Source organism: Dendrobates tinctorius, unplaced genomic scaffold (genome assembly GCF_039654945.1).
Source record: "Dendrobates tinctorius isolate UK_male_01 unplaced genomic scaffold, ASM3965494v1 ptg000040l, whole genome shotgun sequence".
In the NCBI taxonomy this organism is placed as follows: Eukaryota; Metazoa; Chordata; class Amphibia; order Anura; family Dendrobatidae; genus Dendrobates; species Dendrobates tinctorius.
Window position 1 is genome coordinate 18,933,087 of NW_027361708.1, and position 26,194 is coordinate 18,959,280.

The window sequence follows — 26,194 nt, forward strand, 5'->3', positions numbered from 1 at the left end:
CGAGCACAGTCTTCGCACCTTATGGAGCAGGGGTGTTAACTCCGGATAATTATTGAGGAAGCACTGCACCACCAAGTTCAAAGTGTGAGCCTGGCAAGGTATGTGTTTGAGTTTTGAAAGGGCTATGACTGCCACAAAATTCCGGCTGCTATCACTAACTACCTTGCCTGCCTCAAGATGTGGACTGCCCAGCCATGACTCAGTTTGTCGCTGCAAGTAGTCGGCCAGTACCTCCGCAGTGTGTCTGTTGTCTCCCAAACACATCATCTTTAACACAGCCTGCTGACGCTTACCACTAGCTGTTCGAGAGTGGGACACCTCGTGTGCAACACTGGCAGATGCGGATGGAGTGCTCGTGCGACTGCACTCTGGACGAGCTTTCGCTTCTGGAGGAAGAGGAGGAGGGTCGAACGCCTACAGCCAACTGTTTCCTATACTGTGGGCTAGGCAGCACTGTCCCACCGCCGCTGTCCCCTTTGGACCCTGCATCCACCACATTAACCCAGGGCGCAGTGATGGACACGTAACGACCCTGGCCATACCTACTGGACCATGCATCTGTTGTGAGGTGCACCATTCCATTCACTGATTGCTTGAGTGCATGGACAATGCGGTCTTTCACATGCACATGGAGGACTGGGATGGCTTTTTGCGAAAAGAAGTGCTGACTGCGTAGGCCATGAGCTCGCGGAAAGCTTTGCTTTCAATGAACCGGTAGGGCATCATCTCTAGCGAGATTAGTTTGGCAATGTGAGCGTTCAAAGCCAGTGTACGCGGATGAGAGGATGAGTACTTTTTTGTCCTACTCAGAGTCTCTGGTAGGGTGAGCTGGACTTGAGAGCTGCATATGGTGGAACTAGCAGTGGACATGGCGGACTGAAAGAGGGTTGGTGATGGTGATGGTGTTGGTGGTGTTGCTGATGGCCTAGATTCAGTCTTTCGTAGCAATAACATTGTGATTCCATGACTGCTTTGCCCTTGCGACGACACCTCGACATTTGCTGCTGGTGGTGTGCTAACCTGTGAGCTTACAGTGGGGGAAGCGATGTAGTGTTGCTGACTACCTTCATTTGGAGCAGGTGCACATGTGGTACGTGAGGTTTGGTAGTCGGTCAACGCTTGCAAGTGCATAGTGGTTAAATGTCTGAGCATGCAACTAGTATTCAAATTTCTCAGATTTTTCCCTCGGCTAAAGGTCTTTACTCACTTCTTACAGATAACTTTTGCCTGATCATTAGGATTTTGTTCAAAAAAGTGACACACTGCACTCTTTCTACTATGGAAGACATTTTGAGGCCTTGCACGCTGTGCTAATTTGACAGTCTGGCCAAGCTGTCCTGCAACTCTTTTGGTTTTTGTAACACGTTTTTGGACTGTTACGGTCATGCCCGATAACAGCTGTTGCGATGTCGTTGCCTGCTGCGGATCCTCCTCCTTCTCTTCTGAGCTATTGGCAGCGGCACCCTCTTCCCCCAATGGATGTCAATCTGTGTCAACACCTGGTCATCCATCACCTCCTCTTCAATTTCATGTGCACCTTCCTCTGTGTCACCATGTAAGGTGGTATAGTTTGCGGGAAGGGGCACCTGAGTTTTATCAGGGTGTGATTCTGCCTCATTACACTGCGAGGACAATGTAGTGCTCTGAGTGAATGTACCAGCAGAAAAATCTAGCAGTGGCTGTGCAACAGGGCACTCCATGTCAGATTCATCTTGGACTGGGGAATTCACGATTTGACTTGATAACCTAGGCATGGTATGTGAAAAGAACTCCATGGAGTAATCGGTAGTGTGGCCTGCCACATCCTTCACTTTTGGTAGGGGTGAAGGACACAAGGAAAGGTGTTGTTCCTGACCAGGAGCCTCCACTGACGACTCAGTGCTTTTATTTTTTGAAACTTCAGAAGAGGAGGAGAGAGAGCTGGAGGCTGTGTCAGCAATGCAAGCCAAAATTTGTTCCTGAAGCTCCGGCTTTAAAAGTTGGTTTACCTACTCCCAGAGAAGAGAGCCTTCGAGGCCTTGTGGAGCCAGACGATGACGCAGGCTCAACACCTCTTTCCTTAGGTGCTATTGTGCTTTTGCCACTACCAACAGATGCAACACCACCACCACCATCATCGGGACCAGCTGGCAAGCCCCGACCACTTCCAAGGCGTCTTCCACCATACTTTCTCAATTTTGTGAAAATGTACCAAAAATACCACCAGCTATATGGTACTGTAAAACAAGGTAGAAGGTGTATCTACTATTGGAGAGAATTTGAATCTCACTATAGATTTGAGGACGCAGAATGTAACATGCTGAAATTGGATGGTGTATGACAAGGTGGAGGGTGTCTATAGGATTTGTAAGAATTTGAATCTCACTATAGATATGAGTACGCTGAACTATTGTCTCAGGCCCAGTAGAGTTTACACCTCAATGTAACAGGCTGAAATTGGATGGTGTATGACAAGGTGGAGGGTGTCTATAGGATTTGTGAGAATTTGAATCTCACTATAGATATGAGGACGCTGAACTATTGTCTCAGGGCCAGTAGAGATTACACCTCAATGTAACAGGCTGAAATTGGATGGCATATAACAAGGTGGAGGGTGTCTATAAGATTGGTGAGAATTTGAATCTCACTATAGATTTAAGGATGCTGAACTATTGTCTCAGGCCCAGTAGAGATTAAACCTCAATTTAACAGGCTGAAATTGGATGGTGTATGACAAGGTGGAGGGTGTCTATAGGATTGGTGAGAATTTGAATCTCACTATAGATTTGAGGACGCTGAACAATTGTCTCAGGCCCAGTAGAGATTACACCTCAAAGTAACAGGCTATCATTGGATGGTGTATGACAAGGTGGAAGGTGTCTATAGGATTGGTGAGAATCTGAATCTCTCTATAGATTTGAGGACGCAGAACTATTGTCTCAGGCCCAGGAGAGATTACACCTCAATGTAACAGGCTGAAATTGGATGGCATATAACAAGGCGGAGGGTGTCTATAAGATTGGTGAGAATTTGAATCTCACTATAGATTTGAGGATGCTGAACTATTGTCTCAGGCCCAGTAGAGATTAAACCTCAATTTAACAGGCTGAAATTGGATGGTGTATGACAAGGTGGAGGGTGTCTATAGGATTGGTGAGATTTTGAATCTCACTATAGATTTGAGGATGCAGAACTATTGTCTCAGGCCCAGGAGAGATTACACCTCAATGTAACAGGCTGAAATTGGATGGTGTATGACAAGCTGGAGGGTGTCTATAGGATTTGTGAGAATTTGAATCTCACTATAAATATGAGGACGCTGAACTATTGTCTCACGCCCAGTAGAGATTACACCTTAATGTAAAAGGCTGATATTGGATTGTATATGACAAGGTGGAGGGTGTCTATAGGATTGGTGAGAATTTGAATCTCTCTATAGATTTGAGGACGCTGAACTATTGTCTCAAGCCCATGGATATAAAGAACCCTTATATGGCTATATATTATCACCTACCAAAATTACACAAGAATTTAGTGAACCCTCCTGGGTGCCCCATTATTGCAGGGATTAATTCACTAACCTCTAATTTAGCCGCCTATGTTGATTCATTCATGAACAACTCTGTAAAAAGATTGGGAAGTTATCTCAGAGATTCTACCCATCTTATACAGTTACTTCAAGATATCATATGGAAAGATGAATGTGTTCATTACTATGGATGTCAACGGATTATATTCGAATATTGAACATAATATTGGTCTGTCCTGCTTTGAGATGTATGTGAATAGGGAGTTGGCTTTATCCATGACACAAAAAATTTTTTTGATTAAAAGTATGGCTTTCATTTTACAGAAAAACTACTTCCGGTTTGGGGATGTTATATACCACCAGACGCGGGGGACCGCCATGGGCTCGAGGGCAGCACCTACTTATGCAAATTTATGTATGGCTGTCTTCAAGTCCTGGCATGTCCTCCGTGGTGATTATGGGGTAAATTTAGTGTTATATAAACGCTTCATTGATGACATTATTGTCATTTATAATAACAAAGGGAATGATGTCAAAGAATTTCTAGATGGGGTGACTAATAATTGTTGAGGTATAGAATTGATTCCACTGATTGATAAGCAGAGTGTTATTTTTTTGGATCTCATTATTTATGTAGACAATTCTGGGAAGGTTTTTACTAGGAATTATTTTAAAAAGGTTGATGCCAATGGTTATGTTCACTATAATAGTGGCAATTATAAACCCTAGCTTAATAATATTCCCCGCAATCAATATACTAGGATTAGAAAAAAATTGCTCCTCAAATATAACCTTTGAGGAGGGGAGCAAAGTTTTATTAAATAGATTTCAAGAAAAAAATTTTCCTTCCAGACTGATAAAAAGAGCATAGAAATCAGCAAAAAATTTGACTCAAAAGGATTTCATTTATTCCCGTAAGATTGATAGAGGTGTGGATAATTATGATACGAATTTTATAACCACTTTTTCTGTACAGAATTCTCAGATTCGTAACATATTGGAAAAGCACTGGAAAATTGTTTTAAATGATCCAGTTCTGAATAAGGTGGTGGATCAGAAGCCGGGGTTGATTTTTAGGAGGGCTCCCACCATTAAGAATATTTTAGCCCCAAGTGTTATCTCCTCAAGGGATATTTCACTAAACAGTAGTATACTACATGAGAAAAAAGGCACTTTTCAATGTAACAGGAAAAAGGCTATCGGTGTTGTAGATCTGTAATTGATTCTACTGATAGATTTAACTCCTTTAGTTATCCGAGTGGGGAATTTAGGATCAGATATAGGATGACATGTATGACCAGTTTTGTCATCTATTTGATTCAATGCAAATGTGGGAAGCAATATGTAGGTAGGACATCTCAACCTTTACATAAGAGGATTAATTCCCATAGGTTTAACATTCGGAAGGGATATATGAAACATGGTTTGTCCCGTCACTGCGCAGTGTTCCATCAGGGTTCTGTGTCTCTGACGGTGCTTCCCATAGATCATGTATCCGAACATACCCCGAATAGAAAAAAAAATTTAAAAAGAAAGGAAACTTATTGGATATATAAATTAAATACACTCCAACCAATGGGTTTAAATGAAATTAGTGACCTTTTTTAGACATATTTTGGTGAAATAATTAAATGAGTGGGGTAGTTTGTTACATATGAGGATCTCAAGGGATATGTGGATTTGGTGTGGTCCAGTGGGCTAAGACACGTAAACTACATTTTTGAGTTGTTCTGAAGTGGTGGGTTCGAGTTGATTTTTTTTGCATTTTATTTTATCATATATATTTTTTGTTATTTTGGTGTATAAAATTTCCATGATATTGATAGATATGTTATTGGATTTTAATCACAATATTTAAGCATTTTTTATTTATATACATGGTTTTATATGATATATGGGTGTTTCCACAGGAAATGATGTCAAAGAAAGGTGTATTGAAACAGTTTGTGATTGTATTTATATCCTGAATTTGTGATTGTTTTTTATGCCCTGATGAAGTGGCTGGTTTTGCCACGAAACACGTAGGCTTATTAAAGAAGTTTTTTATTATATGGACTGCCGAAGGTGCGTTTTTTTCTGGTCAGCGCGATTTATTCAGCCCGGCTCTTTTTTCCACTTTGGATTTGTTTCATTTACTACCAGCGGGATACCAGCAAAGCCCTGACCTTTATGAGTGATTCCCAGTTAGTTGTGACTCACACAACTTCAGCAGGTGAGTCTAACTGATTGGGCTTGCTTGCTATTGTGGTTCTTCAAGACAATACAACCTATGTGCGCTTTCCATTTTTGTTTTTTTTATAGGATTTGTAAGAATTTGAATCTCACTATAGATATGAGCACGGTGAACTATTGTCTCAGGCCCAGTAGAGATTGCACCTCAATGTAAAAGGCTGAATTGGATGGTGTATGACAAGGTGGAGGGTGTCTATAGAATTGGAGAGAATTTGAATCTCACTATAGGTTTTAGGATGCTGTACTATTGTCACAGGCCCAGTAGAGATTACACCTCAATGTAACAGGCTGAAATTGGATGGTGTATGACAAGGTGGAGGGTGTCTATAGGATTTGTGAGAATTTGAATCTCACTATAGATTTGAGGACGCTGAACTATTGTCTCAGGCCCAGTAGAGATTACACCTCAATGTAAAAGGCTGAAATTGGATGGTGTATGACAAGGTGGATGGTGTCTATAGGATTTGTGAGAATTTGAATCTCACTATAAATTTGAGGACGCTGAACTCTTGTCTCAGGCCCAGTAGAGATTACACCTCAATGTAACAGGCTGAAATTGGATGGTGTATGACAAGGTCGAGGGTGTCTATAGGATTGGTGAGAATTTGAATCTCACTATAGATTTGAGGATGCAGAACTATTGTCTCAGGCCCAGGAGAGATTACACCTCAATGTTACAGGCTATAATTGGATGGTGTATGACAAGGTGAAGGGTGTCTATAGGATTGGTGAGATTTTGAATCTCACTATAGATTTGAGGATGCAGAACTATTGTCTCAGGCCCAGTAGAGATTACACCTCAATGTAACAGGCTGAAATTGGATGGTGTATGACAAGGTGGAGGGTGTCTATAGGATTTGTGAGAATTTGAATCTCACTATAGATATGAGGACGCTGAACTATTGTCTCAGGCCCAGTAGAGATTAAACCTTAATGTAAAAGGCTGAACTTGGATTGTGTATGACAAGGTGGAGGGTGTCTATAGGACTGGTGAGAATTTGAATCTCTCTATAGATTTGAGGACGCTGAACTATTGTCTCAAGCCCATGGATATAAAGAACCCTTCTATGGCTATATATTATCACCTACCAAAATTACACAAGAATTTAGTGAACCCTCCTGGGCGCCCCATTATTGCAGGGATTAATTCACTAACCTCTAATTTAGCCACCTATGTTGATTCATTCATGAACAACTCTGTAAAAAGATTGGGAAGTTATCTCAGAGATTCTACCCATCTTATACAGTTACTTCAAGATATCATATGGAAAGATGAATATGTGTTCATTACTATGGATGTCACTGGATTATATTCGAATATTGAACATAATATTGGTCTCTCCTGCTTTGAGATGTATGTGAATAGGGAGTTGGCTTTATCCATGACACAAAAAAAATTTTTGATTAAAAGTATGGCTTTCATTTTACAGAACAACTACTTCCGGTTGGGGGATGTTATATACCACCAGACGCGGGGGACCGCCATGGGCTCGAGGGCAGCACCTACTTATGCAAATTTATTTATGGCTGTCTTCGAGTCCTGGCATTTCCTCCATGGTGAATATGGGGCAAATTTAGTGTTATATAAACACTTCATTGATGACATTATTGTCATTTATAATAACAAAGGGAATGATGTCAAAGAATTTCTAGATGGGGTGACTAATAATTGTTGGGGTATAGAATTGATTCCACTGATTGATAAGCAGAGTGTTATTTTTTTGGATCTCATTATTTATGTAGACAATTCTGGGAAGGTTTTTACTAGGAATTATTTTAAAAAGGTTGATGCCAATGGCTATGTTCACTATAATAGTGGCCATTAGAGTTGAGCGACTTTTGGTTCTTTAGGGTCGCGTTTAGTTTCGTGAAACCCGACTTTTCCAAAAGTCGGGTCGAGCAAGATCGTCCGATTATAGGGAAAAGTCGGGGTCGTCCCGAAACACGAAACCCAATGTAAGTCAATGGGGAATAAAAGTCGGCAGTGAGAGGAGGGCAGGAAACACACCTACAGTGCCCATTTGAATGCCAAAAGCATCAATTCTTCTTTCTTAAGCTTGTCAACCTTAATTAACTTCATCATACAAGTTACGCACTGAAAAATGGGGGTTATTTGGCTAAAGTTGTGGGGGGGAGGGCTGGCTGCAGGTTTTCATGTGCCCTGGGCGAAAGAGCGCCCCTTTAACACATACCACAACTCATCATGCTCCGATACGGCAGAGAAATAGTGGTATAGTACAATGAAAAATACCTCACTTTTTACATCTCATGACGAGGCCCATCTATTTCTCCATACAGAATCATTGGTCCCATATAATGTTTGAAACAGTATATGATGAGCTCCACATAATGCTACAGTATATGTTGGTCCCCATGGATGAAGCTCCACTGTCTTATGGGCCCAAATAATGCTCCAAACATAATGGGACCCATTTCTAATGCTCTAGTGTATAATGGACCCTGTAAATGCTACTCCAGTGTCTGATGTCCACCTTTGGAATGTTCCAGTGTATGGTGGGCCCCATCTATCATTCTCCAGAGTATAGTGCTCCCCAAAAATTGCTGTCCCAACATTGAAAACAATCAAATAAGTCTACTCGCTAGGGAATCCCTGTACTTGTCTTGACAGGTGCTGTAGCTTGCTTAACAGCTCGCCAGCCGTTCTCACGCCCAGTATGGATTACACGTGATTGCACAAAGGTTAGAAAGGGTACCGTATCCCTGGATAACATGTATGGATAGCGTACACATTCAAAATATATGTCTCAGGAGGCAGGCTCAGACGGTGTTAGGCCCAGTATGGATTGCACGTGATTGCACAAAGGTTAGAAAGGGTACCGTATCCCTGGATAACATGTATGGATAGCGTACACATTCAAAATGTATGTCTCAGGAGGCAGGCTCAGACGGTGTTAGGCCCAGTATGGATTGCACGTGATTGCACAAAGGTTAGAAAGGGTACCGTATCCCTGGATAACATGTATAGATAGCGTACACTTTCAAAATATATGTCTCAGGAGGCAGGCTCAGACGGTGTTAGGCCCAGTATGGATTGCACGTGATTGCACAAAGGTTAGAAAGGGTACCATATCCCTGGATAACATGTATGGATAGCGTACACATTCAAAATATATGTCTATACAGCATGAGGCAGGCTCAGACGGTGTTAGGCCCAGTATGGATTGCACGTGATTGCACAAAGGTTAGAAAGGGTACCGTATCCCTGGATAACATGTATAGATAGCGTACACTTTCAAAATATATGTCTCAGGAGGCAGGCTCAGACGGTGTTAGGCCCAGTATGGATTGCACGTGATTGCACAAAGGTTAGAAAGGGTACCATATCCCTGGATAACATGTATGGATAGCGTACACATTCAAAATATATGTCTATACAGCATGAGGCAGGCTCAGACGGTGTTAGGCCCAGTATGGATTGCACGTGATTGTACAAAGGTTAGAAAGGGTACCGTATCCCCGGATAACATGTATGGATAGCGTACACATTCAAAATATATGTCTCAGGAGGCAGGCTCAGACGGTGTTAGGCCCAGTATGGATTGCACATGATTGCACAAAGATTAGAAAGGGTACCGTATCCCTGGATAAAATGTATGGATAGCGTACACATTCAAAATATATGTCTATACAGTATGAGGCAGGCTCAGACGGTGTTAGGCCCAGTATGGATTGCACGTGATTGCACAAAGGTTAGAAAGGGTACCGTATCCCTGAATAACATGTATGGATAGCGTACACATTCAAAATATATGTCTCAGGAGGCAGGCTCAGACGGTGTTAGGCCCAGTATGGATTGCACGTGATTGCACAAAGGTTAGAAAGGGTACCGTATCCCTGGATAACATGTATGGATAGCGTACACATTCAAAATATATGTCTATACAGCATGAGGCAGGCTCAGACGGTGTTAGGCCCAGTGTGGATTGCACGTGATTGCACAAAGGTTAGAAAGGGTACCGTATCCCTGGATAACATGTATGGATAGCATACATATTTAAAATATATGTCTCAGGAGGCAGGATCAGACGGTGTTAGGCCCAGTATGGATTGCACGTGATTGCACAAAGGTTAGAAAGGGTACCGTATCCCTGGATAACATGTATGGATAGCGTACACATTCAAAATATATGTCTATACAGCATGAGGCAGGCTCAGACGGTGTTAGGCCCAGTATGGATTGCACGTGATTGCACAAAGGTTAGAAAGGGTACCGTATCCCTGGATAACATGTATGGATAGCGTACACATTCAAGATATATGTCTCAGGAGGCAGGCTCAGACGGTGTTAGGCCCAGTATGGATTGCACGTGATTGCACAAAGGTTAGAAAGGGTACCGTATCCCTGGATAACATGTATGGATAGCGTACACATTCAAAATATATGTCTATACAGCATGAGGCAGGCTCAGACGGTGTTAGGCCCAGTATGGATTGCACGTGATTGCACAAAGGTTAGAAAGGGTACCGTATCCCTGGATAACATGTATGGATAGCGTACACATTCAAAATATATGTCTCAGGAGGCAGGCTCAGACGGTGTTAGGCCCAGTATGGATTGCACGTGATTGCACAAAGGTTAGAAAGGGTACCGTATCCCTGGATAACATGTATGGATAGCGTACACATTCAAAATATATGTCTATACAGCATGAGGCAGGCTCAGACGGTGTTAGGCCCAGTATGGATTGCACGTGATTGCACAAAGGTTAGAAAGGGTACCGTATCCCCGGATAACATGTATGGATAGCGTACACATTCAAAATATATGTCTCAGGAGGCAGGCTCAGACGGTGTTAGGCCCAGTATGGATTGCACGTGATTGCACAAAGGTTAGAAAGGGTTCTGTATCCCTGGATAACATGTATGGATAGCGTACACATTCAAAATATATGTCTATACAGCATGAGGCAGGCTCAGACGGTGTTAGGCCCAGTATGGATTGCACGTGATTGCACAAAGGTTAGAAAGGGTACCGTATCCCTGGATAACATGTATGGATAGCGTACACATTCAAAATATATGTCTCAGGAGGCAGGCTCAGACGGTGTTAGGCCCAGTATGGATTGCACGTGATTACACAAAGGTTAGAAAGGGTACCGTATCCCTGGATAACATGTATGGATAGCGTACACATTCAAAATATATGTCTCAGGAGGCAGGCTCAGACGGTGTCAGGCACAGTATGGATTTCACGGCCCAGATTACACAGCGGAGGAGCAGGGAGAGGTAAAGATTGCAAATGCTGGGGCCCTGCCCAAGCAAGGGGGGCCCACTCGTGGGCGTCGGTACTGGCACTGGGCCCCTCATAGTACAGCGGTGTGTCTGACGGCGGGTGTGCACCACCACGGTCAGAGACACTTGATTGCACTATGAGTGACCCTGTGCCAGTGCCCGCGCCCAAGAGTCGGCCTACCCACCTGTCCAGGGCAACGGCAGTCGCACGGTGTCGTGCGGTAGGTGGTGACCCCGGCCATGGGGGGGAGGCAGCACAGTTAGGGAGTTTTAGAAAGTGGCATATGTTGATGTTGGACATTCAGCTGATGCAAAAGGCGAAATAGGTGAAGTACCAGGAAGAGGTGGACCAAAGCAAGCCATTTTTCTGTCACCCTATGTGTCATCAGGGGAAGGTGGGACAAAATCCTTGAAAACCCATGCGTGGTTCATTTTAATGAAGGTTAGATCATCCACATTTTGGGTTGACAGACGGGTCCTTTTATCAGTCAGGATTGATCCAGCTGCACTGAAGACTCTTTCCGATAGCACACTTGCAGCTGGGCAAGCGAGCTCCTGTAAGGCATATTGTGCCAATTCAGGCCAGGTGTCCAGTTTAGCGGCCCAATAGTCAAAGGGGAATGACCTGTGTGGGAGAACATCGATATGGGAGGAAAAGTAGTTTGTAACCATAGTTGACAACTGCTGTCTCCTGTCACTTTCCATCGATGCAGTATTACCAGTTGTGTGAGCGGTATTTGAAAAATCAGTCCACAACATTGTCATGAAACCCCTGTCTCCAACGCCACTTCTGCTGTGTGCACCACGAACACCTCTGCCAAGCTGCCCCCGGCCCGTACGGCTCGTGTGAGAACCATCACCGCTGCTGTGTGCTGGGAATGCCTCAAGCAACCGATTTACCAGAGTTGCTTGTTTATTAGCCAATATTAGGTCAAGGTTCTCCTGTGGCATGATGTTTTGTAATTTGCCTTTATAGCGTGGATCCAGGATGCTGGCCAACCAGTAGTCGTCATCGTTCATCATTTTGGCAATGCGGGGGTCCCTTTTTAGGATCCGCAAGGCATAATCTGACATGTGGGCCAATGTTCCCGGTGTCAATGATGCACTGCGAGTGCTGGTTGGAGGAGCACTTTCTGGCAAATCCACATCCCTCCAGTCACGCACAAACCCTTTATCAGACCTTGCCACGCCAACATTTTCACTTGCCCCACGAGATGCATCCTCCTCCCCTAAGTAATCATCCCCATCATCCTCCTCCTCCTCCTCTTCTTCCTCCACCTCGTCCAGGAGAGGTCCCTGAGCAGACAATGGCTGAATGACATCAAGGATTCCCTCCTCCTCTTCCTCCTCATCAACATTGGCTGCAGACGCCTGCTCCTTAAGGTGCGTCAAAGTTTGCATGAGCAGACGCATAAGTGGGATGCTCATGCTTAGGATGGCGTCGTCTGCGCTTACCAGCCGTGTGCATTCCTCAAAACACTGAAGGACTTTACAAAGGTCTTTCAGCTTCGACCACTGCACACCTGTCAACTCCATGTCTGCTCTCAAAGTGCCTGGCCGTGTATCCTCCCACAAATGCATTATGGCCTGCCTCTGCTCGCACAGCCGCTCCACCATGTGCAGGGTGGAGTTCCACCTTGTTGCAATGTCGATAATGAGGCGGTGGTTGGGAAGGTGGAGCAATCGCTGCAGCTTCTGCATACGAACGGAGTGTACAGGCGACCGGCGGATGTGCGCGCACAGTCTTCGCACCTTCTGGAGCAGGGCTGTTAACTCCGGATAATTTTTGAGGAAGCACTGCACCACCAGGTTCAAGGTGTGAGCCAAGCAAGGTATGTGGCTGAGTTTTGAAAGGGCTATGGCTGCCACAAAATTACGGCCGTTATCACTAACTACCTTGCCTGCCTCAAGATGTACACTGCCCAGCCATGACTCAGTTTGTCGCTTCAAGTACTCGGCCAGCACCTCGGCGGTGTGTCTGTCACCCAAACACATCATCTGCAACACAGCCTGCTGACGCTTTCCACTAGCTGCTCCATAGGGGGACACATCGTGTGCAACAGTGGCAGCTGCAGATGGAGTGCTCGTACGACTGCGCTCTGTGGACGAGCTTTCGCTTTTGGAGGAGGAGGAGGAGGAGGAGGGTCAAACGCCTACAGCCAACTGTTTCCTATACCGTGGGCTAGGCAGCACTGTCCCACCACCGCTGTCCCCTGTGGACCCTGCATCCACCACATTAACCAAGTGCGCAGTGATGGACACGTAACGGCCCTGGCCATGCCGACTGGACCATGCATCAGTTGTGAGGTGCACCTTTCCGCTCACTGACTGCTTGAGTGCATGGACAATGCGGTCTTTCACATGATGGTGGAGGGCTGGGATGACTTTGCGAGAGAAGAAGTGGCGACTGGGTAGGTCATAGCGTGGTACTGCATAGGCCATGAGTTCGCGGAAAGCTGTGCTTTCCACCAACCGAAAGTGCATCATCTCTAACGAGATTAGTTTGGCAATGTGGGCGTTCAAACCCAGTGTACGCGGATGAGAGACTGAGTACTTTCTTGACCTACTCATAGTGTCTGGGAGGGTGAGCTGGACTTGAGAGCTGCATATGGTGGAAGTAGCGGTGGACAGGGCGGACTGAGAGAGGGTTGATGATGGTGATGGAGTTGGTGTTCTTTCTGATGGCCTAGAATCAGTCTTTCGTTGATATAACAGTGGGATTCCCTGACTGCTGTGGTCTTGCAACGACACCTCAACATTTGCTGCTGTGCTAACCGGTGGGCTTACAGTGGGGGAAACAATGTAGCGTTGCTGACTACCTTCGTTGTGATCAGTTGCACATGTGGCACTTGAGGTTTGGTGTTGTGTCCACGCTTGCAAGTGCATGCTGGTTAAATGTCTAAGCATGCAACTGGTATTCAAATTTTTCAGATTTTTCCCTCGGCTAAAGGTCTTTGCGCACTTCTTACAGATAACCTTGGCCTGATCATGAGGATTTTGTTCAAAAAAGTGCCACACTGCACTCTTCCTACTTTGGCAGACATTTTGCGGCCTAGCACGCTGTGATCTTTTGACCCTCTGGACAAGCTGTCCAGCAACTCTTTTGATGTTTGGAACCTGTCTTTGGAGTGCTCCGGGCCTGCCAGATAACAGCTGTTGCGATGTCGATGTCTGCTGTGGATGCTCCTCATCTGAGCTATTGGAAGCAGCACCCTCTTCCCCCAATGGATGCCAATCTGGGTCAACAACTGGGTCATCCATCACCTCCTCTTCTATGTCATGTGCACCTTCCTCTGTGTCACCGTGTATGGTGGTATAGTGTGCGGGAAGGGGCACCTGAGTCTCATCAGGGTCAGAATCTGGCTCTGTACACTGCGAGGACAATGTAGTGCTCTGAGTGAATGTACCAGCAGAATCATCCATCAGCGGCTGTGCATCAGTGCACTCCATGTCAGATTCATCTTGGCCTGGGTAATTCACCATTTGACTTGATAATCCAGGCATGGTATGTGAAAACAGCTCCATGGAGTAATCAGTAGTATGGCCTGCGTCATCCTTCAATCTTGGTTGGGGTGAAGGACACAAGGAAAGGTGTGGTTCATGAACATGAGCCTCCAATGACGACTCAGTGCTTTTACTTTTTACAACTGAAGAAGAGGAGGCGATAGAGCTGGAGGCTGAGTCAGCAATGTAAGACAAAACTTTTTCCTGATGCTCTGGCTTTAAAAGCGGTTTGCCAACTCCTAGAAAACTAAGCGTTCAATGCCTTATGTAGCCAGCCGATGACGCAGGGTCAGTACCTCCTGCATTCGGTCCTATTTTGCTCTTGCCACTACCATCAGATCCACCACCAACACCATCATTACCAGCTGCCAACCCCCGCCCAATTCCACGGACTCTCCCAACAGCCTTCCTCATTTTGGTAGAAATGTAGACAAAATCCAACAAACTATATAGTAATGTAAAACAAGGTACAAGGTGTCTATAGGACAGGGGAGATTTTGAATTTCTGCAGACACTTGTGGACACTGGACACTTTTGGATTGTGTGAGGCCCAATGAATATCTGAGCGCTATGTGACAGGCTCGATGGCACAGCTATGACAAAAGTGACTAGAGGATAAGGGAGATTTTGAATTTCTGCACACACTTGTGGACAGTGGACACTTTTGGATTGTGTGAGGCCCACTGATATCTGAGCGCTATGTGACAGGCTCGATGGCACAGCTGTGACAAAAGTGACTAGAGGATAAGGGAGATTTTGAATCTCTGCACACACTTTTGGACACTGGACACTTTTGGATTGTGTGAGGCCCAATGAATATCTGAGCGCTATGTGACAGGCTCGATGGCACAGCTATGACAAAAGTGACTAGAGGATAAGGGAGATTTTGAATTTCTGCACACACTTGTGGACAGTGGACACTTTTGGATTGTGTGAGGCCCACTGATATCTGAGCGCTATGTGACAGGCTCGATGGCACAGCTGTGACAAAAGTGACTAGAGGATAAGGGAGATTTTGAATCTCTGCACACACTTTTGGACACTGGACACTTTTGGATTTTGTGAGGCCCACTGATATCTGAGCGCTATGTGACAGGCTCGATGGCACAGCTGTGACAAAAGTGACTAGAGGATAAGGGAGATTTTGAATCTCTGCACACACTTTTGGACACTGGACACTTTTGGATTGTGTGAGGCCCAATGAATATCTGAGCGCTATGAGGCAGGCTCGATGGCACAGCTGTGACAAAAGTGACTAGAGGATAAGGGAGATTTTGAATCTCTGCACACACTTTTGGACACTGGACACTTTTGGATTGTGTGAGGCCCACTGATATCTGAGCGCTATGTGACAGGCTCGATGACACAGCTGTGACAAAAGTGACTAGAGGATAAGGGAGATTTTGAATCTCTGCACACACTTTTGGACACTGGACACTTTTGGATTGTGTGAGGCCCAATGAATATCTGAGCGCTATGTGACAGACTCGATGGCACAGCTGTGACAAAAGTGACTAGAGGATAAGGGAGATTTTGAATTTCTGCACACACTTGTGGACAGTGGACACTTTTGGATTGTGTGAGGCCCACTGATATCTGAGCGCTATTTGACAGGCTCGATGGCACAGCTGTGACAAAAGTGACTAGAGGATAAGGGAGATTTTGAATCTCTGCACACACTTTTGGACACTGGACACTTTTGGATTGTGTGAGGCCCAATGAATATCTGAGCGCTATGTGACAGGCTCGATGGCACAGCTGTGACAAAAGTGACTAGAGGATAAGGGAGATTTTGAATTTCTGCACACACTTGTGGACAGTGGACACTTTTGGATTGTGTGAGGCCCACTGATATCTGAGCGCTATGTGACAGGCTCAATGGCACAGCTGTGACAAAAGTGACTAGAGGATAAGGGAGATTTTGAATCTCTGCACACACTTTTGGACACTGGACACTTTTAGATTGTGTGAGGCACAATTGATATCTGAGCGCTATGTGACAGGCTCGATGGCACAGCTGTGACAAAAGTGACTAGAGAATAAGGGAGATTTTGAATCTCTGCACACACTTTTGGACACTGGACACTTTTGGATTGTGTGAGGCCCAATGAATATCTGAGCGCTATGTGACAGCCAGGCTCGATGGCACAGCTGTGACAAAAGTGACTAGAGGATAAGGGAGATTGGATTGCTTTTAAAAAAGCAGTTTGCGGAGCAGTGGGTAAACAGCAATGCAGGAATGTCAGGAAGCCTAAGAAGGCAGCCCAACAACCAACACCACTGATACACCACTATATAGCCTCCCCTTGCACTGGACACACAGTGACTGGTGTGTTGTGCAGGCCAAATTGCTAGCAGCAGAAGCAGTTTTTTTTTCTTCTCAGCAGGACAAAAAAAAAAAATTGGGATTGCTTTTAAAAAAGCAGTTTGCGGAGCAGTGGGTAAACAGCAATGCAGGAATGTCAGGAAGCCTTAGAAGGCAGCCCAACAACCAACACCACTGATACACCACTATATAGCCTCCCCTTGCACTGCACTCACAGTGACTGGTGTGTTGTGCAGGCCAAATCGCTAGCAGCAGAAGCAGTTTTTTTGTCTTCTTCCCTGCCTAACGCTCTCCCTACAGAATCAGCAGCAACCTCTCCCTATACTAAGATCGGCAGAAGTAAGATGGCGGTCGGCGTGCACGCCTTTTTATACCCTCTGTGACGCCCACCAAAGCAAGCCAATCACTTGCATGCCCTTCTGAAAGATGGTGGTGACCCGTGCCTATGTCATCACGGTGCCCACAGTTTCCGTGGATCCTGATTGGCTGAAAAAGAGCGCAAAACAAACTTTTGAAACGCGACTTTGGCGCGTAAGTCGCCGACCTCGTGGCCGACCTCATCCTAGGGTCGGGTTTCGTTTAATGAAACCCGACTTTGCCAAAAGTCGGCGACTTTTGAATTTTTTCGACCCGTTTCGCTCAACTCTAGTGGCCATTATAAACCTTGGCTTAATAATATTCCCCGCAATCAATATACTAGGATTAGAAAAAAATTGCTCTTCAAATATAACCTTTGAGGAGGGGAGCAAAGTTTTATTAAATAGATTTCAAGAAAAAATTTTTCCTTCCAGACTGATAAAAAGAGCATAGAAAACAGCAAAAAATTTGACTCAAAAGGATTTCATTTATTCCCGTAAGATTGATAGAGGTGTGGATAATTATGATACGAATTTTATAACCACTTTTTCTGTACAGAATTCTCAGATTCGTAACATATTGGAAAAGCACTGGAAAATTGTTTTAAATGATCCAGTTCTGAATAAGGTGGTGGATCAGAAGCCAGGGTTGATTTTTAGGAGGGCTCCCACCATTAAGAATATTTTAGCCCCAAGTGTTATCTCCTCAAGGGATATTTCACTAAACAGTAGTATACTACATGAGAAAAAAGGCACTTTTCAATGTAACAGGAAAAAGGCTATCGGTGTTGTAGATCTGTAATTGATTCTACTGATAGATTTAACTCCTTTAGTTATCCGAGTGGGGAATTTAGGATCAGATATAGGATGACATGTATGACCAGTTTTGTCATCTATTTGATTCAATGCAAATGTGGGAAGCAATATGTAGGTAGGACATCTCAACCTTTACATAAGAGGATTAATTCCCATAGGTTTAACATTCGGAAGGGATATATGAAACATGGTTTGTCCCGTCACTGCGCAGTGTTCCATCAGGGTTCTGTGTCTCTGACGGTGCTTCCCATAGATCATGTATCCGAACATACCCCGAATAGAATAAAAAATTTAAAAAGAAAGGAAACTTATTGGATATTTAAATTAAATACACTCCAACCAATGGGTTTAAATGAAATTAGTGACCTTTTTTAGACATATTTTGGTGAAATAATTAAATGAGTGGGGTAGTTTGTTACATATGAGGATCTCACAAGAAATGTCGATTTGGTGTGGTCCAGTGGGCTAAGACACATAAACTCCTTTTTTGAGTTGTTCTGAAGTGGTGGGTTCGAGTTGATTTTTTTTGCATTTTATTTTATCATATATATTTTTTGTTATTTTGGTGTATAAAATTTCCATGATATTGATAGATATGTTATTGGATTTTAATCACAATATTTAAGCATTTTTTATTTATATACATGGTTTTATATGATATATGGGTGTTTCCACAGGAAATGATGTCAAAGAAAGGTGTATTGAAACAGTTTGTGATTGTATTTATATCCTGAATTTGTGATTGTTTTTTATGCCCTGATGAAGTGGCTGGTTTTGCCACAAAACACGTAGGCTTATTAAAGAAGTTTTTTATTATATGGACTGCCGAAGGTGCGTTTTTTTCTGGTCAGCGCGGTTTATTCAGCCCGGCTCTTTTTTCCACTTTGGATTTGTTTCATTTACTACCAGCGGGATACCAGCAACGCCCTGACCTTTATGAGTGATTCCCAGTTAGTTGTGACTCACACAACTTCAGCAGGTGAGTCTAACTGATTGGGCTTGCTTGCTTGCTATTGTGGTTCTTCAAGACAATACAACCTATGTGCGCTTTCCATTTTTGTTTTTTTATAGGATTTGTAAGAATTTGAATCTCACTATAGATATGAGCACGGTGAACTATTGTCTCAGGCCCAGTAGAGATTACACCTCAATGTAAAAGGCTGAATTGGATGGTGTATGACAAGGTGGAGGGTGTCTATAGAATTGGAGAGAATTTGAATCTCACTATAGGTTTTAGGATGCTGAACTATTGTCTCAGGCCCAGTAGAGATTACACCTCAATGTAACAGGCTGAAATTGGATGGTGTATGACAAGGTGGAGGGTGTCTATAGGATTTGTGAGAATTTGAATTTCACTATAGATTTGAGGACGCTGAACTATTGTCTCAGGCCCAGTAGAGATTAAACCTTAATGTAAAAGGCTGAAATTGGATGATGTATGACAAGGTGGATGGTGTCTATAGGATTTGTGAGAATTTGAATCTCACTATAAATTTGAGGACGCTGAACTCTTGTCTCAGGCCCAGTAGAGATTACACCTCAATGGAAAAGGCTGAAATTGGATGGTGTATGACAAGGTGGAGGGTGTCTATAGGATTGGTGAGAATTTGTATCTCACTATAGATTTGAGGACGCTGAACTATTGTCTCAGGCCCAGTAGAGATTACACCTCAATGTAACAGGCTGAAATTGGATGGTGTATGACAAGGTGGAGGGTGTCTATAGGATTTGTGAGAATTTGAATCTCACTATAGATATGAGGAAGCTGAACTATTGTCTCAGGCCCAGTAGAGATTAAACCTTAATGTAAAAGGCTGAACTTGGATTGTGTATGACAAGGTGGAGGGTGTCTATAGGACTGGTGAGAATTTGAATCTCTCTATAGATTTGAGGACGCTGAACTATTGCCTCAAGCCCATGGATATAAAGAACCCTTCTATGGCTATATATTATCACCTACCAAAATTACACAAGAATTTAGTGAACCCTCCTGGGCGCCCCATTATTGCAGGGATTAATTCACTAACCTCTAATTTAGCCACCTATGTTGATTCATTCATGAACAACTCTGTAAAAAGATTGGGAAGTTATCTCAGAGATTCTACCCATCTTATACAGTTACTTCAAGATATCATATGGAAAGATGAATATGTGTTCATTACTATGGATGTCACCGGATTATATTCGAATATTGAACATAATATTGGTCTCTCCTGCTTTGAGATGTATGTGAATAGGGAGTTGGCTTTATCCATGACACAAAAAAATTTTTTGATTAAAAGTATGGCTTTCATTTTACAGAACAACTACTTCCGGTTGGGGGATGTTATATACCACCAGACGCGGGGGACCGCCATGGGCTCGAGGGCAGCACCTACTTATGCAAATTTATTTATGGCTGTCTTCGAGTCCTGGCATTTCCTCCATGGTGATTATGGGGCAAATTTAGTGTTATATAAACGCTTCATTGATGACATTATTGTCATTTATAATAACAAAGGGAATGATGTCAAAGAATTTCTAGATGGGGTGACTAATAATTGTTGGGGTATAGAATTGATTCCACTGATTGATAAGCAGAGTGTTATTTTTTTGGATCTCATTATTTATGTAGACAATTCTGGGAAGGTTTTTACTAGGAATTATTTTAAAAAGGTTGATGACAATGGCTATGTTCACTATAAGAGTGGCCATTAGAGTTGAGCGACTTTTGGTTTTTTAGGGTAGCGTTTCGTTTCGTGAAACCCGACTTTTCCAAAAGTCGGGTCGAGCAAGATCGTCCGATTATAGGGAAAAGTCGGGGTCGTCCCGAAACACGAAACCCAATGTAAGTCAATGGGGAATAAAAGTCGGCAGTGAGAGGAGGACAGGAAACACACCTACAGTGCCCATTTGAATGCCAAAAGCATCAATTCTTCTTTCTTAAGCTTGTCAACCTTAATTAACTTCATCATACAAGTTACGCACTGAAAAATGGGGGTTATTTGGCTAAAGTTGTGGGGGGGAGGTCTGGCTGCAGGTTTTCATGTGCCCTGGGCGAAAGAGCGCCCCTTTAACACATACCACAACTCATCATGCTCCGATACGGCAGAGAAATAGCGGTATAGTACAATGAAAAATACCTCACTTTTTACATCTCATGACGAGGCCCATCTATTTCTCCATACAGAATCATTGGTCCCATATAATGTTTGAAACAGTATATAATGAGCTCCACATAATGCTACAGTATATGTTGGTCCCCATGGATGAAGCTCCACTGTCTTATGGGCCCAAATAATGCTCCAAACATAATGGGCCCCATTTCTAATGCTCTAGTGTATAATGGGCCCTGTAAATGCTGCTCCAGTGTCTGATGTCCACCTTTGGAATGTTCCAGTGTATGGTGGGCCCCATCTATCATTATCCAGAGTATAGTGCTCCCCAAAAATTGCTGTCCCAACATTGAAAACAATCAAATAAGTCTACTCGCTAGGGAATCCCTGTACTTTTCTTGACAGGTGCTGTAGCTTGCTTAACAGCTCGCCAGCCATTCTCACGCCCAGTATGGATTACATGTGATTGCACAAAGGTGAGAAAGGGTACCGTATCCCCAGATAACATGTATGGATAGCGTACACATTCAAAATATATGTCTCAGGAGGCAGGCTCAGACGGTGTTAGGCCCAGTATGGATTGCACGTGATTGCACAAAGGTTAGAAAGGGTACCGTATCCCTGGATAACATGTATGGATAGCGTACACATTCAAAATGTATGTCTCAGGAGGCAGGCTCAGACGGTGTTAGGCCCAGTATGGATTGCACGTGATTGCACAAAGGTTAGAAAGGGTACTGTATCCCTGGATAACATGTATGGATAGCGTACACATTCAAAATATATGTCTCAGGAGGCAGGCTCAGACGGTGTTAGGCCCAGTATGGATTGCACGTGATTGCACAAAGGTTAGAAAGGGTACCGTATCCCTGGATAACATGTATGGATAGCGTACACATTCAAAATATATGTCTCAGGAGGCAGGCTCAGACGGTGTTAGGCCCAGTATAGATTGCACGTGATTGCACAAAGGTTAGAAAGGGTACCGTATCCCTGGATAACATGTATGGATAGCGTACACATTCAAAATATATGTCTATACAGCATGAGGCAGGCTCAGACGGTGTTAGGCCCAGTATGGATTGCACGTGATTGCACAAAGTTTAGAAAGGGTACCGTATCCCTGGATAACATGTATGGATAGCGTACACATTCAAAATATATGTCTATACAGCATGAGGCAGGCTCAGACGGTGTTAGGCCCAGTATGGATTGCACGTGATTGCACAAAGGTTAGAAAGGGTACCGTATCCCTGGATAACATGTATGGATAGCGTACACATTCAAAATATATGTCTATACAGCATGAGGCAGGCTCAGACGGTGTTAGGCCCAGTATGGATTGCACGTGATTGCACAAAGGTTAGAAAGGGTACCGTATCCCTGGATAACATGTATGGATAGCGTACACATTCAAAATATATGTCTCAGGAGGCAGGCTCAGACGGTGTTAGGCCCAGTATGGATTGCACGTGATTACACAAAGGTTAGAAAGGGTACCGTATCCCTGGTTAACATGTATGGATAGCGTACACATTCAAAATATATGTCTCAGGAGGCAGGCTCAGACGGTGTCAGGCACAGTATGGATTTGACGGCCCAGATTACACAGCGGAGGAGCAGGGAGAGGTAAAGATTGCAAATGCTGGGGCCCTGCCCAAGCAAGGGGGGTCCACTCGTGGGCGTCGGTACTGGCACTGGGCCCCTCATAGTACAGCGGTGTGTCTGACGGCGGGTGTGCACCACCACCGTCAGAGACACTTGATTGCACTATGAGTGACCCTGTGCCAGTGCCCGCGCCCAAGAGTCGGCCTACCCACCTGTCCAGGGCAACGGCACTCGCACGGTGTCGTGCGGTAGGTGGTGACCCCGGCCATGGGGGGGAGGCAGCACAGTTAGGGAGTTTTAGAAAGTGGCATATGTTGATGTTGGACATTCAGCTGATGCAAAAGGCGAAATAGGTGAAGTACCAGAAAGAGGTGGACCAAAGCAAGCCATTTTTCTGTCACCCTATGTGTCATCAGGGGAAGGTGGGACAAAATCCTTGAAAACCCATGCGTGGTTCATTTTAATGAAGGTTAGATCATCCACATTTTGGGTTGACAGACGGGTCCTTTTTTCAGTCAGGATTGATCCAGCTGCACTGAAGACTCTTTCCGATAGCACACTTGCAGCTGGGCAAGCGAGCTCCTGTAAGGCATATTGTGCCAATTCAGGCCAGGTGTCCAGTTTAGCGGCCCAATAGTCAAAGGGGAATGACCTGTGTGGGAGAACATCGATATGGGAGGAAAAGTAGTTTGTAACCATAGTTGACAACTGCTGTCTCCTGTCACTTTCCATCGATGCAGTATTACCAGTTGTGTGAGCGGTATTTGAAAAATCAGTCCACAACATTGTCATGAAACCCCTGTCTCCAACGCCACTTCTGCTGTGTGCACCACGAACACCTCTGCCAAGCTGCCCCCGGCCCGTACGGCTCGTGTGAGAACCATCACCGCTGCTGTGTGCTGGGAATGCCTCAAGCAACCGATTTACCAGAGTTGCTTGTTTATTAGCCAATATTAGGTCAAGGTTCTCCTGTGGCATGATGTTTTGTAATTTGCCTTTATAGCGTGGATCCAGGATGCTGGCCAACCAGTAGTCGTCATCGTTCATCATTTTGGCAATGCGGGGGTCCCTTTTTAGGATCCGCAAGGCATAATCTGACATGTGGGCCAATGTTCCCGGTGTCAATGATGCACTGCGAGTGCTGGTTGGAGGAGCACTTTCTGGCAAATCCACATCCCTCCAGTCACGCACAAACCCTGTATCAGACCTTGCCACGCCAACATTTTCACTTGCCCCACGAGATGCATCCTCCTCCCCTAAGTAATCATCCCCATCATCCTCCTCCTCCTCCTCTTCTTCCTCCACCTCGTCCAGGAGAGGTCCCTGAGCAGACAATGGCTGAATGACATCAAGGATTCCCTCCTCCTCTTCCTCCTCATCAACATTGGCTGCAGATGCCTGCTCCTTAAGGTGCGTCAAAGTTTGCATGAGCAGACGCATAAGTGGGATGCTCATGCTTAGGATGGCGTCGTCTGCGCTTACCAGCCGTGTGCATTCCTCAAAACACTGAAGGACTTTACAAAGGTCTTTCAGCTTCGACCACTGCACACCTGTCAACTCCATGTCTGCTCTCAAAGTGCCTGGCCGTGTATCCTCCCACAAATGCATTATGGCCTGCCTCTGCTCGCACAGCCGCTCCACCATGTGCAGGGTGGAGTTCCACCTTGTTGCAATGTCGATAATGAGGCGGTGGTTGGGAAGGTGGAGCAATCGCTGCAGCTTCTGCATACGAACGGAGTGTACAGGCGACCGGCGGATGTGCGCGCACAGTCTTCGCACCTTCTGGAGCAGGGCTGTTAACTCCGGATAATTTTTGAGGAAGCACTGCACCACCAGGTTCAAGGTGTGAGCCAAGCAAGGTATGTGGCTGAGTTTTGAAAGGGCTATGGCTGCCACAAAATTACGGCCGTTATCACTAACTACCTTGCCTGCCTCAAGATGTACACTGCCCAGCCATGACTCAGTTTGTCGCTTCAAGTACTCGACCAGCACCTCGGCGGTGTGTCTGTCGCCCAAACACATCATCTGCAACACAGCCTGCTGACGCTTTCCACTAGCTGCTCCATAGGGGGACACATCGTGTGCAACAGTGGCAGCTGCAGATGGAGTGCTCGTACGACTGCGCTCTGTGGACGAGCTTTCGCTTCTGGAGGAGGAGGAGGAGGGTCAAACGCCTACAGCCAACTGTTTCCTATACCGTGGGCTAGGCAGCACTGTCCCACCACCGCTGTCCCCTGTGGACCCTGCATCCACCACATTAACCAAGTGCGCAGTGATGGACACGTAACGGCCCTGGCCATGCCGACTGGACCATGCATCAGTTGTGAGGTGCACCTTTCCGCTCACTGACTGCTTGAGTGCATGGACAATGCGGTCTTTCACATGATGGTGGAGGGCTGGGATGGCTTTGCGAGAGAAGAAGTGGCGACTGGGTAGGTCATAACGTGGTACTGCATAGGCCATGAGTTCGCGGAAAGCTATGCTTTCCACCAACCGGAAGGGCATCATCTCAAACGAGATTAGTTTGGCAATGTGGGCGTTCAAACCCAGTGTACGCGGATGAGAGACTGAGTACTTTCTTGACCTACTCATAGTGTCTGGGAGTGAGCTGGCCTTGAGAACTGCATATGGTGGAAGTAGCGGTGGACAGGGCGGACTGAGAGAGGGTTGATGATGGTGATGGAGTTGGTGTTCTTTCTGATGGCCTAGAATCAGTCTTTCGTTGATATAACAGTGGGATTCCCTGACTGCTGTGGTCTTGCAACGACACCTCAACATTTGCTGCTGTGCTAACCGGTGGGCTTACAGTGGGGGAAACAATGTAGCGTTGCTGACTACCTTCGTTGTGATCAGTTGCACATGTGGCACTTGAGGTTTGGTGTTGTGTCCACGCTTGCAAGTGCATGCTGGTTAAATGTCTAAGCATGCAACTGGTATTCAAATTTTTCAGATTTTTCCCTCGGCTTAAGGTCTTTGCGCACTTCTTACAGATAACCTTGGCCTGATCATGAGGATTTTGTTCAAAAAAGTGCCACACTGCACTCTTCCTACTTTGGCAGACATTTTGCGGCCTAGCACGCTGTGATCTTTTGACCCTCTGGACAAGCTGTCCAGCAACTCTTTTGATGTTTGGAACCTGTCTTTGGAGTGCTCCGGGCCTGCCAGATAACAGCTGTTGCGATGTCGATGTCTGCTGTGGATGCTCCTCATCTGAGCTATTGGAAGCAGCACCCTCTTCCCCCAATGGATGCCAATCTGGGTCAACAACTGGGTCATCCATCACCTCCTCTTCTATGTCATGTGCACCTTCCTCTGTGTCACCGTGTATGGTGGTATAGTGTGCGGGAAGGGGCACCTGAGTCTCATCAGGGTCACAATCTGGCTCTGTACACTGCGAGGACAATGTAGTGCTCTGAGTGAATGTACCAGCAGAATCATCCATCAGCGGCTGTGCATCAGTGCACTCCATGTCAGATTCATCTTGGCCTGGGTAATT